Consider the following 23517-nt stretch of genomic DNA (forward strand, 5'->3'; position numbering starts at 1 on the left):
CTTGCTAACCTTACAGGTGATGATGACAATCAATCTAACTTGATCGCACCCTTGACAAAATTGATTAAGAAGAACAAAAAAGTCAAGAGTCTATAAAGAGCATTAATGGAGGTGACTAGAAGATTGCACAACACCCTCACAACCAAACATACAAAAGTAGACCCCAAAAAGAGAGCTCAAGCAGTTGTAAAATCATTTGATAATGAGTTTTCAAATTTTTTTAATGTTGTTGAGTCCAAGGCTCAAATTTCACACGATGCTAATATTTTTAGCATTGTTTGTCAAAACATTCAAAATGATTTCCTAAGTCTTGATACTTGTATCAAGGAACTCCAAAGATGTAAATGATTTGGAAAGATACTATACATCAAATGTACTTTATCTCATAATTTGACCAAATATTTGGATAGGTAGACTCAAGGGAAGCTAAGTGAGATAGAATCTCTAACTAGTTAGATACAACAACCCTCTTGTAGAGTTAGTGAGTTTGAAAGACAAGTTTTCAGTGTTCACATAGACATCAAGATACTACAACTTGAAAAAGAGAAAATTTTGAGAAGACTCTCAAAATTCAGAGAATCTATTGCTCTAAAGATATCAACCATTGAGAGACAATTGGAAGAATGTGTCAAATCAAAGGATACTTATGCCAATTTCACCTACTCTAACTTTAATGTAGTTGAGATTGCATCATATGCCTTATGTGCAATGTTCACTAGTACTGAAGCAACAAAGGACACATGGGAGAAATGTATGAATAGTTTGAAGGCAAATTTTCATGATTATATGAAGATAATAGCAGCTTGAGGCAACAAGACAAAAATTTTGACAGTTTTTGACTTTTTGACCTTTGTCATTGTTGTCAAAGGGGGAGAAGTTGTAGAAGAAGATTGTGTAGTAAGTTATATATGTAGTAATTATTGTCACTTAGGTTTTCACCCTTGTCCAAAGCCTCTGCATGAGGAAAACCTAGTGAAACATGGAAACAACCTCCAAGCTGTGGGACTTGAACTATGAGGTTGAGTCTTCGAAGAAGGCCAACTTCCTCTTACTATTAGGATGTGCCTAACTACTCTTAGAGAGGAAAAGGGAGAAGGCGAGCATGAAAGAAAATCTACCTAATCTAATCTAAAGAGGTGATGCATCAAAATAGAGTGTTCGAACCAAACTCTACCCATATATGCACTATTGAACCAGAATGAAACTAAGGATATACACATTGATAATTACTTCAATCTAATAATCACATGCAGATTAGAAGACCGAGATGAATGTCACAAGTAAAGAGAGATTCAATTATATTTTCATTCATAGGCCAAGGAGATACAGTCATGCAGATCATAGATCTGTACAAAACATCAGTAAGAGGCAAAGAGTTCTTGCACTTTCATCCAATGGCTGAAAGAGATAAGACATAAAATCATGTAGTTCAGAGGCACAGGGGAATTTACATTGAGAATCTACAAAGTAGTAACAGAGAAAAAAGAGAAAGGTCGACCGCCACAAAATTAATAAGATTTTTCCTTTATAGCTCAGGCATAACTGGGATTTCCTCTAACTGTAATTACTTCACAACAACCTACCATTAATTCTTGCAGAGAACAATCATGGAGAAAATTTGATCTAGATACAGATCCAGATGCAATGATATCTGATCCTCTATGTCAAATAATGCCTTGAGAAGATAGAAATGGCACCATTAAGCCACTCTAACTAGGTAGATGGATTGGATCAGAGGGTAGAGTGTTCCTCTTTGTTTCGTATTTACTCTAGGGTGGTTGGAATCGATCATAAGATCGGATTATGCAAAAAACCTTGGTATCCCGTGTTCCCAATTCATGAATTAGCATGGTCAGTAGGTCAACATAACCCTAGCACCAGAATGAGCCATGTGGACAACTCATCTCTTTTCACTTTTCCACCCCACAAGGTCTTCCCGAGGTTGACCAGTCTTTCTTTACTAACTGCACTAATTCTTCAAACTCCAACTGCGACGGCCAAATTAATTGCCAATGCATATAACCATTACTACCTCCACTGGACCCATTGGAACATGTGTCATTGAGGCGCTATGTCACTATGCATATCCTCTAATAAATTTCCCATAGGGAGATAGCACCCACCATGGATCTAGACTGATCTGACAATCGTGAAGACTCGTTGTATTACTGCGCTCTGCGCTTAAAACTTCTGGGCCCATGAACCAACATCATCACACTTGGCATCCGACTCGGCCCAATCTAGTACCATCCCTATAGTTTCATAACACTTGGCCCCACCCTACTCCGTGTCATCGAGGCGCTATGTCGCTATGGGTAATATACTCACAACTTTCCATAGCGAGATAACACCCACCGTTGATTTTTCGAGATCTGGCGGTGAGCAAAATGGATCCGACCTATCAATGTACCAACCAATAAGAAATTGGCCACGTGCCAACCTGTATGAAAAGTCCTTGTAGTTTCATCTTAGGGGAAAGCGCCGATCATTGATCTTCATGAGATCAACGATCGTGGAAGATCCTCATAATATTGCGCTTCCCTCCTCAAAATTTTGGGCCCATGAAACACTTGTCAACCTCCTGGCAAAACCTAGCATCTTCATCATGGCATGACTTGGCCCTACCAATCCACATGGCACAATGGTTCTATGTCACTATGGGTAATATGCTCACAGCTTCCCATAGTGAGATAGCACCTATCGTTGATCCAGACTGATCCGAGGGTGAGGAAATCTTCATGTGTTCGAAAGGGGTCTGGGTCCAGGTAACTACTGACATCAAGGAACTGCCCAGCTAGCAATGAATCTAAGCCTTATTTCAACCACAGTCATCCTTCCACATTGCCTGAGGTCCCACTGTGTGTGCCAAATTTCATCACTAATATCCGATGGGGCATACTTGGGACCCACCTTCCTTTTGATGTTGCTGCAGGATCACTTTCCATCTGGGTGTTATGTCGCTAACGGTGAGGAACATAGATTTTCTAATAGTGCCATAGCACCCACCATGGATTTAGAAAAACTTGGCACCGGAGAAACAACAAGGAAAAGGAGGACCCACCGGCCATGCGGCCAAAAGACGCTATGTCGCTATGGCAAAACAATGTACAACTTCACATAGCATGATAGTGCCAACCGTTGATCATTCTCAATCCAACAATGGGGACTTGTGGGCCCACAGAAACATTAAAATGCATAGGGAAGAAATATCATAAGGTTAGCATAAGGTATTTCATGCCCCTTTTGAATATTTGGATACTTAAAACCTGTGAACATTACTATGTTCAATTCAAATGTGGTGATTTTGGTGAGAAGGCAAAAATGACCAACAAATTTGGTGACTTAGAGGGGACGCAAGCCAGCTATGCGTAGACCAGTGACCTCATGCATCCATTGGGCTACAAAGTCAAAAAGATGTAGATCTTGTGTATACTATGAAACCCTAACCCTACCTCTAAGAGGAAAACCTTGAAACCTTTGTCTTTGCATCTAGAACCAGAGACGAAACCTTCTTTTTGCAACCACAAAACTTTGAGAAAACTGGCTATCTCATAGAGAGATAGCTGTGCTCGTGCACTTCTTGAGAAATAGGAGAGCTGAAAAAAAGGAAACTACTCTACTTATATACATGAAACCTTCAACCTTCATCAGAAGTATGGTTTGAGATAAATCCCATTGACTGGGATGGGCAAAAATTCACCACTAGGCCTGCTTAACTAAAAAGCATTGACCTGTTTGCAATTGAAAATTAGATAGGGACCACTCCATAATGCATCAAACTTTGAGTTTCTTCCTAGTTTTGCCCTATTTGCATCCCATTTCAGAACCAAATCACCTTCTCTGAAAGTCCTGACCCTAGCCTTCCTATCAAAACTCTTTTTTACCTGTTGTAGGTGTGTCTCTATGGTCTACATGACTTTACTTCTCTTCTCTTCTAGCTGCATTAGCTCTACCATTCTTACTGTCATGGAATCATCTTCAATCAACTCTAGCTGATGAGCTAGCTCTAGGGATGGGAACTCCAATGAAATTGGAAGTCTTGCTTCTTTCCCATAGACTAACACAAATGGTGAATTCCCTATTGACCTTTTAGGCATTATTCTATCAGCCCATAGTGTAGTCTTTAACTTTTCATGCCAACACCTTTGGTTATCCTTAATTGTTCTTTTTATGATTTTGATCAGGTTCTTGTTGGACGACTTAGCCAGGCCATTACCTTGAGGATAGTAGTTTGATGATGTGCTTAAGTAAATGTTGTGGTCAACTACCCATGAACAGATCTGAGCTCCTACAAATGACTTTGAATTATCTAAAATAATGGTTGAAGGGGCACCAAACCTAGTCACAATTCCATCAAGGAATTCCACAACTGAAGATTCAGTGGCATCCTTCAATGCAACTACCTCTGTCCATCTGGTGAAGTAATCTATAGTAGCTAAAATCCATTTGTGACTTGAATTAGAAGGAGGATTGATAAGGCCTATGAAATATAATCCCCATTGAGCAAAAGGCTGGTCCACCTGAATAAGATGAAGGGGAAGGGCTACAAGTTTTTGTTTGCTAGAGAAGAAGGCAAATTTTTCACACTTCCTCACATACTTATGACAATCATGAAATAGAGATGGCCAGTAATAACTAGCCCTCATGATCTTCATTGCAGTTGTCCTTGCTGAGAAATGACCACCATCAGGATCATCATGAAGTTCTTTGATCATTTTTTCAGCCTAGTCTGTATCAAGGCATCTAAATAGGGCTCCATTAAAATCTTTTCTAAAGAGGACACCATCAACTATGACATAAGGAATTGACTATTATCTATATTGTCTCCTTTTAGTTCTATCTAATCCTTGAGGGTATCCATTGCCTAATAAGAAATTCATCATATCATCCATCCAACTCCTTGGGTTGCTATTTCTTACCTCTTGTTGCTCTGTCAATATCATAGTAGCTTCATCATCAGGTTCTTGAGATGATAACATCTGTTTACACAACCCCCTCCATCTTACTAGCTTGGTAATCTGAATGTCAATATCATATTCCATTACTTTAGTAATCTAGCCAGCTCTTTTCTCACTAATATCTTTGCTCAAAAGGAAATCCTTCACACTAGCATGGGGTACTAACAAATGAATCTTATTATGAGATAGGAGGTGTCTAAATTTCTTTAAAGCTCTAATGATTGTAAGGGCTTGCTTCTCTACATAGTTGTATTTATCTTCATATTCTTTAAGCCCTTCACTAAAGAAAACTATGGGCTGTTTGACACCTTTATCATTTCTTTGAGTCAAGACAACAGAAATGCTTGACTCACCACCTAGGGTATAAAGGATGAAATCTTTCTCAAAATTTGGATTCATGAGAGTAGGGGCTGAGGATATGGCTATCTTGATCTCTTCAAAACTTCCATTCCCTTCCTTGGTCCATGCAAAGACCATACCTTTCTTGAGCATAGTTGTAAGAGGTTTCACCATAGTAGCAAGATTAGGGATAAATCTTCTCACAAAATTTATCCTACCTAAGAAACTTTGCAGACCATTCTTGTGTTTAGGAAGAGGAAGGGAAAGCATTTCTTTTGTTCTCTCTGGATCAATGGTTAAGCCATCCTCAGATATAATATGTCCTAATAATTTTCCTTGGTTAGTAGAAAAGACACACTTGCTTGGGTTAAGGGAAACCCCAAACTCTCTGCATCTTAAAAATACTTGCCTGAGATGACCAAAATGATCATCTACATTCTTTGAATATACTATGATATCATCAAGGTAAACTAGCACAAACCTTTCAATCATATTCTTGAAGGCCATCTCCATTGCTTTATGAAATGTAGCACCTGCATTAGTTAGCCCAAATGGCATTTTATAATAAGCATAGGTACCCCATTTAGTGGTGAATGCAGTCTTGTATCTACCAGACTCTTTAACCAACACTTGATTGTAGCCAGAAAATCTATCAAGAAATGAAAATCTCTTTGAACCACTAACCTTGGACAAGATCTGCTCCATAGAAGGGAGAGGATGGTGATCTTTAAGGGAAGCTTGGTTAAGGTCCCTAAAGTCCACACACAATCTAATTTCTTTGTTCTTCTTCCTAACAGGGACAAGGTTTGCTACCCATAATGAGTGTTTGATGTCAAAAATTATATTGGCCTCAATCAACTTGGATAGCTCTTTTCTCATTAGGGGTTCAATCTTGGGATTCACTGGCCTCTTCTTTTGTTTTACTGGTTTTCCATCATCAACTAAATCTATAGTATGCTGAAATAACCTTGGGTCAAAACCCTTTAAATCATCATATGTCCAGGAAAATATATCATTAAATTCTTGACATAGATCAATAAAGTTCTCTTGCTCAATTTCAGAACATACCTTACCCATGTTTAAGGATTTTCCATCAGCAACCATAACTGGATATGATCATCTTCATCAACAACTAGGTTCATGTCTCTGCCTCTTGCTTGGTCATCAGGATTGAAAGCACTCTCTAAGGTAATGAGACCCTTAGGAAATTTATTAGAACTGAGATTAATAATCTAATCACCATACTGATCCTATAGTCTCAACTGGTTCCTACCTGAAAAACTCTGCTTCATTATGTAAGAAGCTTACAATTTTCTCATTAGATTCAAACACTTGCCAATGGATGTTGTTATCAGGGATAGCATACCTTACTACCACTCTAATTTGTTGCTTCTTTTCCTCCTCAAGATTACCTGGCACATCATAAGATGCACCTATTGCTGCAAGTCTATCAACATATCTATTTTCTTTTTTAGGGATGCTTTGAATATTAAATGCATTGAAACCTTCAAGAAAATCCCATACCCTATTTTTATAAGACTTGAGCAAACCATTCTTGGTGGTATTCTAATTTCTCACTTGATTAACCACTAACTCACTGTCTCCATACACACTTAAAGCTTGGATTCCTCCTTTTTGAGCAAGTAGGAGACCTTGAATCAAGGATTCATACTCAGCTACATTATAAGTGCAACTGAATTGGAGCCTAAAGGAGAAGTAGTACCTTACTTGTGCAGGAGAAATAAACATCACACCAACCCCTGATCCAACCTTATTCCTTGATCCATCAAAGTAAAAACTCCATATCCCACTCATATCTTCTTTAGTACCTACAATATTGGGAACTAGAGCATCTTCCTCTAATATACAATATGTACTGAGACCTGTCTCAAGGGTTTTTGACATAGGGTCAAATTGATACGCATTAGCCCATTCATCCAAGAAAAAATCAAGTATCTCTGCCAGGGGAATGGTGGGCTCATTCACTATGTCATTCTCATCCATCTCTAGAATAGGGCAATTCATGTTGATGAGATTAGGGGTGTAGGGTTCAGTATAATGGAGAGCTAGAGGCTCTGCTCTAATTGAAGCTTTGGCTCCATATCTCATTTTAAAAGACATATATGTCCAATCAGAAGATATGAAACCACCTATTTGGGCAGTAAAGTCTCTTGAAGGACAGATGGCAAAATATGGCTTGACCTCAACAATAGAGATATCTTGGGTTACAATACAATCAGGGCATGCATGTAAGGCCATCTCCACATTCTTAAGGATCCCTACAGTCTTGATAATACTACCATCCAACTGTAATACATTCCTAACAATGGGCTCATATTTCATTCCCAAAGCATCAGCAACACACCTAGGCATCACTGAACTACTAGCCCTTGAATCAATCATGCAATTATGGACTAGTTTCCCCCCTATAATTAGAGAAACATAGAATGGAGGAGGTCTAACCTTTTTACTTGTTTCTACCTCCCTTGATGGTTGTACGAGGCTTGTGGCACTTGCCATGCTGAGTGTCTGATCCTTTGGTTCAATTCTTTCCAATTCTTGCTGCAGCAACCTCTTTTGCATGGGTATAGTAGCAACAACATCCCACTTGGAGATATTCAAATTTGTCTTCTTCATTTGCTCTACCACACTGAATGGCATAACAAGTTTTTTGGTAGAACCTTTGGGAGCTGTGATTGTATGAGGTTGAGATGGAATAACCTGAGGATCACTTGCATCCTTTCTGCCATGATTTCACCTTTGCTGCTAAAAGGTACTTGATTGATTATTTTCTTCTTGCTCATGAGATATTGCATTTGAAGTTGAGGCCTGCTTGGGAGGAGGGATAGCGTCTTCCATAGCTATTCTCTAGCTTCTAGTGTTATGAGCAATGGAATCCTAGTTTACATTACAATGCTCCTCCATCTGATGATTCATCAAAGAGCAATCACCCTCTCTTTGCATATCTGAGGCATCTTTAAATTGGTCCTCCTTGTATGATTGTTTTGCTGCAGGTTCTTGGACTGTCATAAAAGATTCAGCCTTCTAACACATACAATAGGTGTAGGAGTAGTTATAGGAGGGACAAAAAATTTGATCTTGAGCCATATTATTTTGAGGGACTATGGCCCTACTTTGGTTTACATTTGAGGTTGAAGCATGGCCACCCTGCCTATTCTGATCAAAAGAATTGTTCCAATGATTAGGATTTGGAGGCCTACCACTACCTAGAGTTTGATATTGCAATTGATGAGGCTTACTACCTTAAGCTTGCTGTCTTTCTAAAGTCACCACCTTGTTGCTTACTTTCTGCATCATAGAGGAGTTATCCTCCAGCTTCTTCCCATAATCTTGCAATCTTTTCTCTAGGTTCTTTTCTCTTTTATCCATGTTTTGCATCAGAGATTGCATCATCTCCTTGATTTCATCTACACCATTTGAAGATGTGGAAGCTTGAGGGACTGGGGCAAGGGATTGTGATGTAGAAGTTGTGGGAAGAGGAGCCATTTCTGGTTGATGATTTGGAACATCAGGGAAGAAAGGCATAGGAGGCCTTGGAGCTAGCTTACCTCCTTGTATTAGGATGTTCTTTGATTTTATTTCTATGTCATAAGAATTAGGAAAGGTATCTCCTCCCATAGTTTGGATTGTAGTGGCAATATCATTGTTAAAATCTCTAAGGTAATGCAAGAAGGCATTACCGGGGGTAGGCTTCACTGAAGTAGGTATTCTATCCCATGTCTTTTGAAATCTATAATTAAAATTAGTCATACATTCATGGGGGGCTTTTTTTATAGTAGTCAACTCCTCTAAAAGTGACAGATAGTCACTTTTATCCTCAAAATGTTTGCACAACCCTACTCCTAAATCATCCCAATTTGTTATAGAACCATGAGCTAAACCTCTATACCATTGTAGTGCTTTTCATTTAAAGGATGAGGCTAGGAGCCTAACTGCAACATCATCCTCTATAATACCATGGATATTGCAGACATTTGCAACCTCTTGAATGTGTTCGGAGGGAGAGATAGAAGTTTCACTAGTAAACTCAGGTATACTTTTGAGGGTAGCTACTGGTATGTCATGTCTTTGGGCTAATAAGAGAGGGCTCCCACCATTAAAGGTGGCAAAAGTATGAGCTCTAGGAAACACCATATAGACAAGTGATCTATTGATATGTATTGATGGCAGGCTAGGCTGAGATCTGATAGCAGGAGGAGTAGAGATAGATCTTGTAGGTGTATTTGTTACTATTGCACTTCTAACTGGTGATAAAGATATTCTAGTCTTCTTTCTTCTAGGGTTTGAAAATGAAAGCTCTTGATACTAAAGCTTACCTCTAGAAGATGCCCTTGTTTTAGCTCTAGACATGAATCACTACAACTTTGGTCTGGAACTAGACATGTATTTGAAGCTCAGAGTCACCAAGTACTTTGAAGAATGAGCCTCTTGAAGGCTTAAACACTGAAGCTAGTACTATCTCCTTGGTGTTGATCTTGAAATCTTCCCTTTCGACACCAGTAGGCTTGAATTTTTTTTGAAAAGTTGTCCCACTGGGCATGCCAAAAACTGTTGTCACTTAGGTTTACACCCTTGTCCAAAGCCTATGAATGAGGACAGCCTAGTGAAACATGGAAACAACCTCCAAGCTGTGGGACTTGAACTATGAGGTTGAGTCTCCGGAGAAGGCTGACTTCCTCTTACTATCAGGATGCACCTAACTACTCTTGGAGAGGAAAAGGGAGAAGGAGAGCATGAAAGAAAATCTACCTAATCTAATCTAAAGAGGTGATGCACCAAAATAGAGTGTTTGGAACAAACTCTGCCCATATATGCACTATTGAACTTAAATAAAACTAAGGATATACACATTCAGACTTGCTTTAATCTAATAATCACATGCAGATCAGAAGATTGAGATGAATGTCACAAGGAAAGAGAGATTCACTTATACTATCATTCATAGGCCAAGGAGATATAGTCATGTAAATCATAGATCGCTACAAAACATTAGTAAGAGGCAAAGAGTTCTTGCACTTTCATCCAATGGCTAAAAGAGATAAGACATAAAATCATGTAGTTCAGAGGCATAGGGGAATTTACACTAAGAATCTGCAGAGCAGTAACAAAGAAAATAGAGAAAGGTGAACCCTCACAAAATTCATAAGATTTTGCCTTTATATCTCAGGCATAACTGGGATGACCTCTAACTGTAATTATTTCGCAACAACCTGTCATTAAGTCCTGCAGAGAACAATCATGGAGAAAATTTGATCTAGATACAGATCTAGATGCAATGATATCTGATCCTTTGTGTCAAATAATGCCTTGAGAAGATAGAAACGATGCCATTAAGCCACTCTAACTAGGTAGATGGATTGGATCAGAGGGTAGAGTGTTCCTTTTTGTTTCGTATTTACTCCAAGGTGGTTGGAATCGATCACAAGATCAGATTATGCAAAAAACCTCAGTATCCCCTGTTCCCAGTTCACAAATCAGCATGGTCAGTAGGTCAACATAACCCTAGCACCAAAATGAGCCATGTGGACCAATGATCTCTTTTCACTTTGCCACCCCACAAGGTCTTCCCAAGGTTGATTAATCTTTCTTTACTAACTGCACCGATTCTTCAAACTCCAACTGCGATGGTCACATTAATTGCCAGCACATCTAATTGTTACTACCTCCACTGGACCCACTAGGACACATGTCATTGAGGCACTATATCACTATGCATATCCTCTGAGCAATTTCTCATGGCGAGATAGCACCCACCATGGATATAGACTGATCTGACAATTGTGAAGACTCGCTGTATTATTGTGCTCTACCCTTAAAACTTCTGGGCCCATGAACCAACATCAGCACACTTGGCATTTGACTTGGCCCAATCTAGTACCATCCCTATGGTTTCATAACACTCAGCTCCACCCTGCTACGTGTCATCGAGGTGCTATGTCGCTATGGGTAATATCCTCGCAGCTTTCCATAGCGAGATAGCACCCACCATTGATTTTCTGAGATTTGGCGACATGCAAAATGGATTCGACCTATCAGTGTACCAACCAATAAGAAATTGGCCACGTGCCAACCTATTTGACAAGTCCTTGTAGTTTCATCTTACGGGAAAGCATCGATCATTGATCTCCACGAGATCAATGATCATGGAAGATCCTCATAATACTGCACTTGCCTCCTCAAAGTTTTGGGCCCATGAAACACTTGGCAACCTCTTGGTGCAACCTGGCATCTTCATCATGGCATGACCTGGCCCTACTAATCCACATGGCACAATGGTGCTATGTCGCTATGGGTAATATCCTCGTAGCTTCCCATAGCGAGATAGCACCTACCATCGATCTAGACTGATCCGAGGGTGAGGATATCTTCATGTGTTCGAAAGGGACGTAGGTCTAGGTAACTGCTGACATTAATGAACTACCCAGCTCACGATGAATCAAAGCCTCATTTCAAGCACAATCATCCTTCCACGTTGCTTGAGGTCCCACCGTGTGTGCCAAATTTCATCACTGATATTCGGCAGGGCATACTTGGGACCCACCTTCCTTCTGATGTTGCCATAGGATCACTTTTCGTCTGGGTGCTATGTCGCTAATGATGAGGAACATAGATTTTTCAATAGTGCCATAGTGCCCACCATGGATCTAGAAAAACCTGGCGTCAGAGAAACAACAAGGAAAAGGAGGACCCACCAGCCATGTGGCCAAAAGGCATTATGTCGCTATGGCAAAACAACGTGCAAGTTTCCATAGTGAGATAGTGCCAAGCATTGATCATTCTCAATCCAACAATGGGGAATTATGAGCCTGTGAAAACATTAAATGCATAGGAAAGAAATATCATAAGGTTAGCATAAGATATTTCATGCTCCTTTTGAATATTTAGACATTTAAAACTTCTGAATGTTACTACGTTGAATTCAAATGTGGTGATTTTGGCGGGAAGTCAAAAATGACCAACAATAATCATATCAAAAGGGGGAGAATTTGTAATATGAATTTTATGTAATGTAACATATGATAAGTATTGTAAGTTTTAATAAAGTTTTGCCACTTAGCCAATTTTTCTTGCTTTGTTGCCAACAATACCAAAGGGGGAGATTTTTGACAATTAGCTATATGTAGTGATGTAATTTTTGTCATTGATGAAAACACATGATGTACATGTTGTAGAAAACCTCAGAAATAAAGATACTTAGCTTTTGGTACACAAAAAAATGTCTAAGTGTGAAACTGGTTTACAACAGTGTATTGTTTTGATGTATAACTTGTTTATATGATGTTATCTATGAGAGAGAGGTCAGATGGAAACAATAGACATATTGATGATTATGTGTATAACCTCAAACATTAGTATAGATAGTATGGAAAAGAGATATTCAAAATTTACTAGTGAACATAACAACAAAATTAAAGGTAAAGGAGTTATTTTGTTTACAAAATAATTACTTGACCAATTAGGGCTGACATCCTAGATGTTAACTCTAAGTTGGAAATCTATATTGTACTCCTAACCAATCCAACAACAATTTTGTAAAGGCATGGTATTTATGCAAAGAAATATTGCGAAGTCATTGAGAAAAGAGACATGCAAATTATGTTATTGAATGCAAAGAAATGTTATATGTGAATGCGAAGTTTTGTATCATCAGCAGAAATGATCTTGTGATCCGAGGTTGAGCTGAGGTCAGATATCAACTAGAAAGAAGATAAAACATCTATATACTTGAGGATTAATTACTTATTTGAGTAGTGAGCTCTTCTTGTAATTGGAAGTGTATGTTTGGGAAGTGAGCTCTTCTTGCATCCATTGTACTACAACTCCTAACAGGGTTGGAATCTCCTAATAGGGATTCATAGTCTCCTAACAGGGACTCCTATGTACTGAATACTTTTATAGTCTCCTAATTGGGTCCATCCTCTAAGAAGGAACAATTATATTAGTACATCATCTAGTGGGTATCATCCCTATCAGGGTTTTCCCTTGGTTAGGGTTTCACTAGTAAACAAAATATGGTATTATGAGCTCTCTTTATGCATACTTATTATTACTATTCAACATCACTTGTTTACTTTCTTATGCATGGTTCAAAGTAATAAATGATATCCAATTGGTGAAATTTTTTGTAGAATACTAATTCACCCCCTCTAAATATTCCCTACTTCTAATAGTTAGTTGAGTTGGCATACAACAATGTTTCTATTGGCCAAAGTACTTACATGAGTAGAAGGTGGCCACATGTTTCATCAACCATCAGATGTAAAAGGATTGACAGTAAGTGCTTTCCCACTTTATCGAGATGTAAGGTTTTTAGTTAATGTGGGCAAGCATCTTGCCACCATGTGGACTTCATGATGTCATTCCCCTTGTGGGATGTAAAAGGAAGCTTGTGAGAAAAACCTAAAGATATGTCAGAACACGATGGAAATTTAGCATCATTTTATTGGACGAGGTTAATAACTGGACCAAGTAAATGGTGGTGACTATGCAAGAGGTGGGCCAATTTTGTTTTCATTGTCAGATGAAGGAAGATCCATGGTCATTGCTTTTTTGTAATTTGGATTTGCAAGAATTTTAAGGAATGCAGGGAAGTGACATCTCAACACGTGGCCATGTTGGGTCAGTTGTTCCAAGGCCTACTAGGTAGATACTGAGGTGGAATATGTGTCAATTTCTTTATGTTGATTTTCCAGGGGTCTATGTGTTCAATGAGGTGGGTGTTGAGTGTTTTTTTGGCTCAAAAATATCAAGGGAAAATGTAGTAATTTTATAGATTTTTGTGATTGTTGATCTTGTGGAGATTGACGATCGATGCTTTTCTACTTTATGAAGTTACAAGTTTTTTAGGGAAGGCAAACAAGCACCTTGAGGACACGTGTCCTTGTAGGCCTAGGTGGGGGTAAAAAATTAGTGATGATAGTTAAGTTGGTAGTTCATAAGGTAGTCATGGTTAGGATTTTAAAAGATGGCACAATTATGATGATTAAGATAGTCAAAACTGTGAAGAATTTGCGAGGTGGTAGAAAGATAAAAGACTATTGGTCTAGGTGGCTTATTCTGGTTATAGAATTCAGTTGACTTGCTGAATTTTACTAATTTTTTGAGCCAACTATGGGATAGGGATTATTTTATTGTGTGATTTGATCTTCTTGATCAATTCCAACCACTCTTGAATGAATGCAGGGCTAGAAACAATGAATCACATTTTCTCCACCATCTAGGTTATCCATCTACTTGGTCAGAATGATTAATAGCACCATTTCTATCTTCTTGGGGCTCCATTTTTATTCAAAATATTAGATTTCTTGCATCTGAATGTGTGCCAAGGTTAGATTTTCTCTATATTTTATGACTATTCTTTGCAATCTTAATTGAAATGGTTGCGGAGTAACTTTCAGTTAGAAATATCACAGTTATGCCTAAACAATAAAGAAAATTTTTGTAATCTTTCACAGGGTTGATCCTTCTCTATTTTCCTTGGCATGTTTTGGCATGCATATTGTAAATTCTCTTTGCCTCTGAACTTTTCATGATATTCTACCTTATCTCTCTTAGCCATTGGTGTACTATGCAAGATCTACTTGCCTCTCCTCAATGTATTGTGGTTATCTTCAATTTGCATGACTATATCTATTTTTGCCTATGAATAATATATTGTGAAATTCTCTTCTTCCTTGTGTCATTTATCTAGTTTTTAAATTTGTATGTGATTGTTTGATTAAAAAGTCTAAATCTATATATCTTTGATGTTATAATAGTTCAAGTGTGCATGTATGCGTAGTGATAGGGTTGAACACTCTATTTTGGTGCATCATCCCTTAGGTTAGAAGGTAGATTTTATTTAATTCTTTCCTTCTCCCTTTTCCTCTCTAAGTGTAGTTAGGTGCATCTTGATAACAAAGGAAGTTGACCTTCTCCAAAGACTCAACCTCATAGTTCAAATCCCACAGCTTGGAGGTTGTTTCCATGTTTCATAAGGTTGTCCTTAGGTAAAATTTTTTGACAAGGGTCCAAACTTTTGTGACAACATTTACTAAAATATTTTTTACATTGGTAGGGATACTTAAGCTATCTAGGGGGGAATTCCATCCCATGAATCTTCCCAGAATAACACTTCTTCTCCTTTACCTATATCCTAGGTTACATATTTGCTAATAAGTGATTGACATTTTACTATAAAGTTCCAACTTTATGATCCTTTTGGTAAATTTCACATTCTAAAAAGGGACGTGGGATCTGCTTCATTTAAGTATTTTTTCTACAAGATTTTTTCCCACTTTTGTTCTCGTTCTTGATATATTCGCCATACCAATTTTTCTCCTAAAGCTTCATTTTTCCAATTGGGGTTTTTTATCCCTAAGCCCCATAAATCTTTAGGTTTGCAAATCTTTTCCCATTTTATTAAGGCCATTTTCTTTTGTTCATCATAATCATTCTAGAAGAAACTCCTAAGTTTTCCTTCTAGATTTTTATACACTTTTTTGGAAAGTGGTAGGTAAGACATTTGATATGTGGGGATTGTTGATGGAATTGGTTTAATTTTTGTAGCATTGCCTGCCTTTGTTAACCATTCCTTTCCAACTTCCTATTTTCTTGTCAATTCTTTCCAAAATACTGTTCCATCCTTTATTATGTCCTGTTCCTTTTTCCAATTCTATGCCAAGGTATTTACATGGAAATGATCCTTTTTTAATATCCCATAAGGTTACAAATCTGGTTCTCTAGATCATGTTTTTCATTTCATATAATGGAGTTTAATGCTTTTAAATTTTTGGGCTTCTACCAAGGAGCTTTCTCTTGGTAGTATTGTGTCATCACCAAACTGTTGGTGTGTGATATTGGAGATATTTTTTGTAATAGTTATGCCTTTTATTTTACCTTTCGTATGAGCTCTTTTTATTGATATCCCAAAAGCTTCTACCATAATGATGAAAAGAAATGATGATAAGGGATCTCCTTGTCTAATACCTCTTGAAATATTGAAAAAACCTTTCAAGGTTCCATTTATGAGGAGTAAAATTTTAGGTGTTGATATACATTTGAAGATAATATTGATCCATAAGTGTGAAAACCAAAAAGCTTCTAGTGATTTACATAAGAATCTCCTGTCTACCATATCAGATGATTTCTATATGTCCAGTTTCATATACATGTTTACCTCTTTGTTTCTGGTTGTTGAATGTATCATTTCTTGGATAATGATTATACCATCTAAAATGGATCTTTCTAGTAAAAAACCTATTTGTTCCTCTGATATGAGTTTGGGAAATATCAATTTGAGACGTCAAGCTAAAGCTTTTGACAAGACTTTATATTTAGTATTGCATAATTCAATAGGTCTAAAATCCCTAGGTACTTTTGTAGAAGCTTTTTTGGGGATAAGAGTTAAAAAGGTAAGATTGATCTCTGTTAATAATGATCCACCATTTATGGATGCTTCTATGGCTTCCCATAGGTCTATTTCAATTATATCCCAACATTTTTGATAAAAGAAAACATGAAAGCCATCCAACCCTAGCAATTTATCAGGATTAATACTAAAAAGTGCAGATTTGACCTCTTCTAAGGATATAGGTTTGTTAGGTAATTTATTATCTTCTATTGTGACAAACTTCAGGATTTTTTCTAGCATCTTTTCTTGTGCTTCCATATTAGAGAAATCAAAGTTGTTTAGGAAGTTTATAAAATAGTCCACAAATACTTTTGCTATATTTGTCAGGTTTTTAGCTATGTTTCCTTCTCTATCCTTGATCTTCATAATTTTGTTTAAGGTTAGGTTAAAAATAGTGCTATTATGAATTTTGTGTGTGTTGTGAGTCCCTTCTACTAACCATCTCTCTCATGAATTTTGTCTCTAGAATATCTCTTCTTTTGCTAATATTTCCTCCTACTTTGCAAGCAGTTCTTTTTCTTTTAGATATTTTTCAGTATTCATTTCTTTCTTTATAACATCATTGTTTAGTGTTTTTAGTTTTTCTTCATTATCTAATTTTTTTAAAAAAATATTGTTGAAATGTGTGTTGTTCCACTTTAGAATATTTTCTTTGATCATTTTCATCTTAGAGACGAAAAAATACATTTTTTTTATCCTTGGAAGTTTCCTTTTGTCCACCATAGTTTTATGTTTTCCATGAAACTAGTGTCTAAAAACCACATTTTTTCACATTTAAAGGGATTTCTTAAAGGTATTATGGGTTCAATTAATTCACTCTTTACTAGATAATGATCTAATCCTAATATTGGCAAGATAGTTGACTAAAGTACCATGTCTATGTCTCTTAATTCTCCTTTGAATAAGAATCTGTCTAGTTTTTCTACAATGTAGGTGAAGTCTTTCCTTCTATTGTTCCAAGTATAGGTTCCATTGCTGGTTGGAATATCTAGTAGCTTATTTTTTTGTATCCACCTTTTAAAATCCATAGTTTCCTATGAGATGTGCTGCATTCCCCCACATTTTTCATTCAAGTTTAAAATAACATTAAAACCCCACCTATAAGTATGTTTTCCTTGTGACAATCTCTCGTGAATGTGCTTATTTCTTCCCATAAATGATTCTTATCTACAGTTTATGTTGGCCCATATACATTGATTAGGATGATTTGGAGATTTTTTTTAATACTCTTAATTTTACATCCCATCCAATTATGATTTGAGATTATCATATCTAAGGCTATTCTCCTCAAATTCGATATCATTCCTATCCCTCTTGATGCTCTTCTTGATTCTTGTAAGACTATTTTCCAACTTCCCACTTTCCTCCCTAATTTAATTCCTTCTTCTTTATTAAGTTTTTTTTCTTTTATGAGTATGATCTCAGATTCAAAAACATATATGTTTTACTTTAATAATCATTTTTTCTTTTTCTTGACCATTTGCCTCTTTTATTTTTTTAAGTGTTTTGCTTCCTCATTTTGAATTTTTTTTGGCCACAATTTGGTGTCTTTATACCTTCTCAATTGATTGAGATTCCAAGACTTTCTAGATTCTCTTGAGCATTTTTGATGGTTATTGTAATTCTTTCTTCTTCCTCATTTTCTCTTTCTCCTTCTAGTTCTTTAATTATCTATTTTGCTAGATCCAACAAATTCTCTTCTTGTTCTATTTTTCCTCCATCTGTATTCTCCCTTCTTTGGACTTGTCCTTTTCATTGAGCTATTCTAGATCCAGAAAAATTCCATATTGCTCCCAATTCTACTAGATTCCCTTCTCATCATGTTCTTCTAGTTCATGACCAGTGTTTTTTTTTGAGTATTTGGAGTACTTAAGATTGCTTCTTCTTCTGATGCATTAGAAATTTCATTATTATTCATAGGTTCTTCAACTATCTATATTTTCTCGCTTGCTATTGCTACAAATGGATCTTTTCCATTAGTTGGGGTTTCCCAAAGTTTGTATCTCTGTCTCTTGGCTCTTTTTCTAATGGTCATATTGCTCCATTGTGCTGATATTTTTGGTGGAGCCTTCTATATTCTATTCTTCATTTTATGATTCAATTATTATACCATTTAATTCCAAATCATTGTTTCTATATTTCCTTGATATTGATTCTATTTTGGGCCTCTCTTCTTTTTGATTAAGGTTATTCTTTCCTGTGCTTTGAGGATACCTTATTGTGAAAAGCCATATATCTTGTTATCATTCTTCAGCTGCTGTCTCTTTCCCAACTGTTGTTTTTCCTTTTCTCTTTTCTTCTAGAGGCCTTTCTTCTGATGCTTTTTTACTTATGATTTAGACTTTCTTTTGGTTCTATTTTCCCGTGTCTCTTTTGGCTGTAGAATCTCTATTTTATCAATGGTATCATTTATTTTGAGTGTGATTTCTTCATTGATTTTCTTGATACTCCAAATATTCTCATGTAGTTCTATCATTTCTTTTTCTGATTGCTATGTTTCTTCTCTTAAACTAGCAAATTTTTACTTAGTGAGTTAGTTAAATTAAATCCTTCCATATATCTCTATTGTGTGATCTGATTAATGTTTACGTCCTTTGATTTTCTAGATTTCTTTTCAATACTTATTAGTACACTTCGAATGATCTCTGTTTCTATTATCTTACCTTCTTCTATCTCTCTGTTTGTGGATATAATAAGCCTATCTGTCTTATTTTGCCATCTAATCTCTCCTCTTTTATGGTTACTTTAGTGTCCTTTTGCTACCAATTCTAGATTTTGTTTCTCTAAGCTGGTATCTAGCTTGATTTCTTCAAAATCTAAATCATTTGTTGCCATTCTTCTCATATCTTTGATACATTTCATATGTCTGATTTTCCCTTGGCATATAGAGAAGTTGATATTGTATAGTGATCTATTTGTGATAATTTTGATATACTCTTGGTGATAGAATTCTAGTTTCAAGTTAATTAAGGGTTTTACTAATGTAGATTTTTTATGGTGGAGTTCATATTCCTTAATCCCTCCTAGCATCTCTCCTATTTGAATGAACATCATGATGTCACATAATTCAACTGGGATGTTATTCAATGTTATCCATATTGGGAGATTTAGGGAGCTAACCAAGGTTTCATTAAAGTTGGGTTTCCATTTTAAAAAGTTTAGACTTTATCAATTAATAAAATTGAGATGATTTTCAAGATGAAATTTCCTAATACTTAAATTTATGCAATGTAGAAAAACTAAAGATTATGAGAGAGAAGTTATACTTACTTGTTTGGCATCCATGTCTTCGAACTAGTTAACCATTTTTAACCATTCTTATTTCAGCCCTGTCTTTACTGCATACAAACCTCTTTCTTCGTAGTCAAACCATCTACCTTCACTTATCTTATTGCTAATAATGATGGTAGTATCTACTTTTTCTTCTATTTGTAAGCTAATGAGTGTTTGTAATTGTTCTGTTCTTGGTTTATGATCATGAAATTGACCAAATTGGAATATAGATGATGAGTGAGAAGCCATCTTGTTTGACATAATTAAGTTTAAGGAAGTAAATGGAAGGTTCCTAGGTTTAGGGTTAACATGAATTCTATTGGATTCCTACAATCTAAAGCATTTAGAACAGATCTGTGAAGCTTGAAGGTTTGTATAGTTTAGGGTTTTTCATTCATTTGAACAACTACTAAGCTATGTCTTGTTTGCTTTAGCTATTGTAGTTCCTTTTATTTGTCTATTCCTTGCATACTTTGTTTTTTCAAAGAAATTTGCTTGTTTATTCTATCTTTCTTTATCTCTTGTTCCCTGGCTCTATGATATTTTGCCTAAGAAATCCTTGAAGTTTTTGTGTATTTGATCGATTTGTTTTTGGGTCTCCTTTTGGGTGCAGACTTTCTTCCACATTATGCTCATGATTTCTTACAATTTCATGCGCTTGTGGATTTGAAGTTAGAGGGACTTCCCTGGCTTGTTGTAGATTCCAATTGGTTATTTACTTGTTTCTTTCTTCATGCTTCTTAATTAGTGCTTCAAATTAATTTTTGAGAGGAATCTACTCAAAATTGCAATTTGTTAGAGATGGGTATTTTGTCTGATTTGCAAGATAACTAATTTTTTTGTAAGATGTTGCCTTCAAAACTTAGGGTTTCCATTTCCTTGATTTTTTGTTATCAGATCTACTTTTCACATTTTTTGTTGTTTATGCCATTTTCTAAATTTGGATTTTTTTTGAGTAGAAGGATATTGATTAAAAAGAGAAGAATGATAATGAATAATAACAATGTTAACTATAGAAAATGTTACAAAGCACTACCAAAGAAATGTTACAAAATACTGCAAGAAGTGAAAAAATAGGAATAACGATAGAATCATTGTTGCTGAAAAAAAAATGCAGCCAACCAACAATGAGAAAGGCTTAGGAGGCCTACACCATTGAGTGGAAACAAGAAACAATGGAGGAAGAAGAGAAACTAAGAGTTGGGATGACAACCAACAGTGACAATGGTATAAGAGTGAAAAAAATAGAATAGATTTTTTTTTGGGGTTAGATTAAACAAAAATATACGAGCTCCAAAATTAATGAATATAATCTATATAGAGAATAATATTAGACTATTAGATCTAAAATAAAATTGATTTGCAATAAAATGAATTTATATGTATGAATAGTTTAGATTGTTTTAAATGAAAACCTACAAGAAAAATATTATAGGAAAAAAAAGAGAAAATTTTCTCTTTGTTTTGGCAGCAAGCCTTCCAAAACAAGAGAAAAAATGCGAGTTAGATAATAAAATAAAGAAATATTTGTTGGTAAACCTTCCAAAGAGGACTAGAAAGAAAAGAAAAAAGAAAAAATTGCAACACAAAAGATAAAGAATGAAGCTTTTCCTCTCTTCTCCTCTCAATAAATAATCTCCAATGTGGTAATCCTCCACACAAACTCAAAACAAGGATTATGAAAGCTCTGATACCATGAAAGAAAAATGATCAATATAAAATATAATATATTAATCCAAGAGAATTTGAAATGAAAGAAGTTAGCATATACTCAAAGTTAAAGAGATATTCCCAAATAACAACACAAATGGAGACAAAGATATTTTGAAAGGGGAAAGCAAAAAAAACCACTTGTGTAATATTATGAATGAGGGTGAAGCCTATGTAAGAAGAGAGAGAGAAAGAGTGGAGCAAAATATCTCATTACAATAACATCAAAGTGATGTGTAGAAGAAGTGTAGAAGAATGGGAGAGAGGGATCTCTTTTATAGAGATAAGAAATCAGTTTCATGTGGTTGCATGTGTAACTTCCATTTCTATGAATTCTACCATTCATAATAAGTGTGTGCAAAGTGTCAAGATCCTCTTAAAGAGAATAAACTAATTTCCTTATAAAAAGAATTTCAAAAAATGAGTTGTCCTCACACATGGACAAGAGCACAAGTAAATGACATGTCCTCACATGTGTATTAGAGGAAAAACAACATAAGGGACACCTTGGTTTATCCCAGTAAATAAATAAATAGAACCAAGGAAAGATTACTAATTCTAACAATACATAACCATACTTTGCAATGCTCATTTCATCCACCAATTCACAACAATTTACAAACTACTAGAGAAACATGTACTCCTCTACAAAGGACAACACATTATGATTACAAAGAAAATTTATATAGAAGAAGGATTTGTGAATGAAACTACTTATGAGATTATTGATATCATTTACAAACCAAATTGTAGGCCACTAGACATGCCCATGAATGTTGTAGCATTTTTTGAGAATTATAATGGTCCACCATGGAACCACGAAGATCCTAAATGCATACCAATCTAGTACCTATCATTTTGGGAAGTCAAAGAGAACTTCTAATCACCATGTCATGGAATATCACTATACACAAATCTCAAGGGATCACACTATTAAAAAAGTAATGAATGCTGGTGCAATAGAGAGACAAGGTCTGATTTTCACAACTATACCTAAAGTGAAATCAATAAATGAACTCCATATTCAACCCACTTTTAACCTTTGACAAATAATTCAAAATAAAAACTAATCCATATATATAGTTATACATAAAAAAAAGGGAGCTTGTCTAAATCATATTGCACTTCAAATAAAATATAATTATTCTGTTTGCATAATGTAATAGAAGTGGAAATATTATATCAAATATTTTACTGGAATTACAAAACTTAATTATAACCGTAAACATGCAATTAACTATTTAAGAACATCATAGAAAGTATACAAGACTATTGGCTTAACACTTGCACCCTTTAAAGGTGAAAGCACTAGCTATAATTCTTAGACTTGATATTTAAGAAATCTAATTATGTTTAAGTTTGTGGCCTATGCTTTATTTCCAAAATGTAGCCTCACTATTGACTCCAAAGGTAGGAAACTCATCCTCTTAAGCATCCACTTCAATTGGGAGGCTTAAATTCTTTTCATGTTGTGGGATATTAGTATGTCTAACTCTGTATTAGTGGGGGACACTATTGCAATTACAATCTCATACTCATCTTGCTACAGTGTTGCCATTGATTGAAAACGTAAAGCCTACTTGTAGTTTGCTTTTCATGTTGTTTTGTTGGATTCTTTTAGGCCAGTCTTATGGTATATTTTATGATTTTCAGTACTTGGTTACTAGATTTGATTAGATTTTATTTCATAATTAGTTGATATATTTGATGAGTTACTTAGTTATTCCATCTGTTCATGATTTCTCTTTTGATGATGATGCTAGTATATAGTAATTTTAGTTATCTCATGATGATAGATAGATGGATTATTTCATATGCAGTTTC

This window comes from Cupressus sempervirens, chromosome 2 (genome assembly GCF_028749045.1).
Source record: "Cupressus sempervirens isolate cs-2001-9-10 chromosome 2, ASM2874904v1, whole genome shotgun sequence".
NCBI lineage: Eukaryota > Viridiplantae > Streptophyta > Pinopsida > Cupressales > Cupressaceae > Cupressus > Cupressus sempervirens.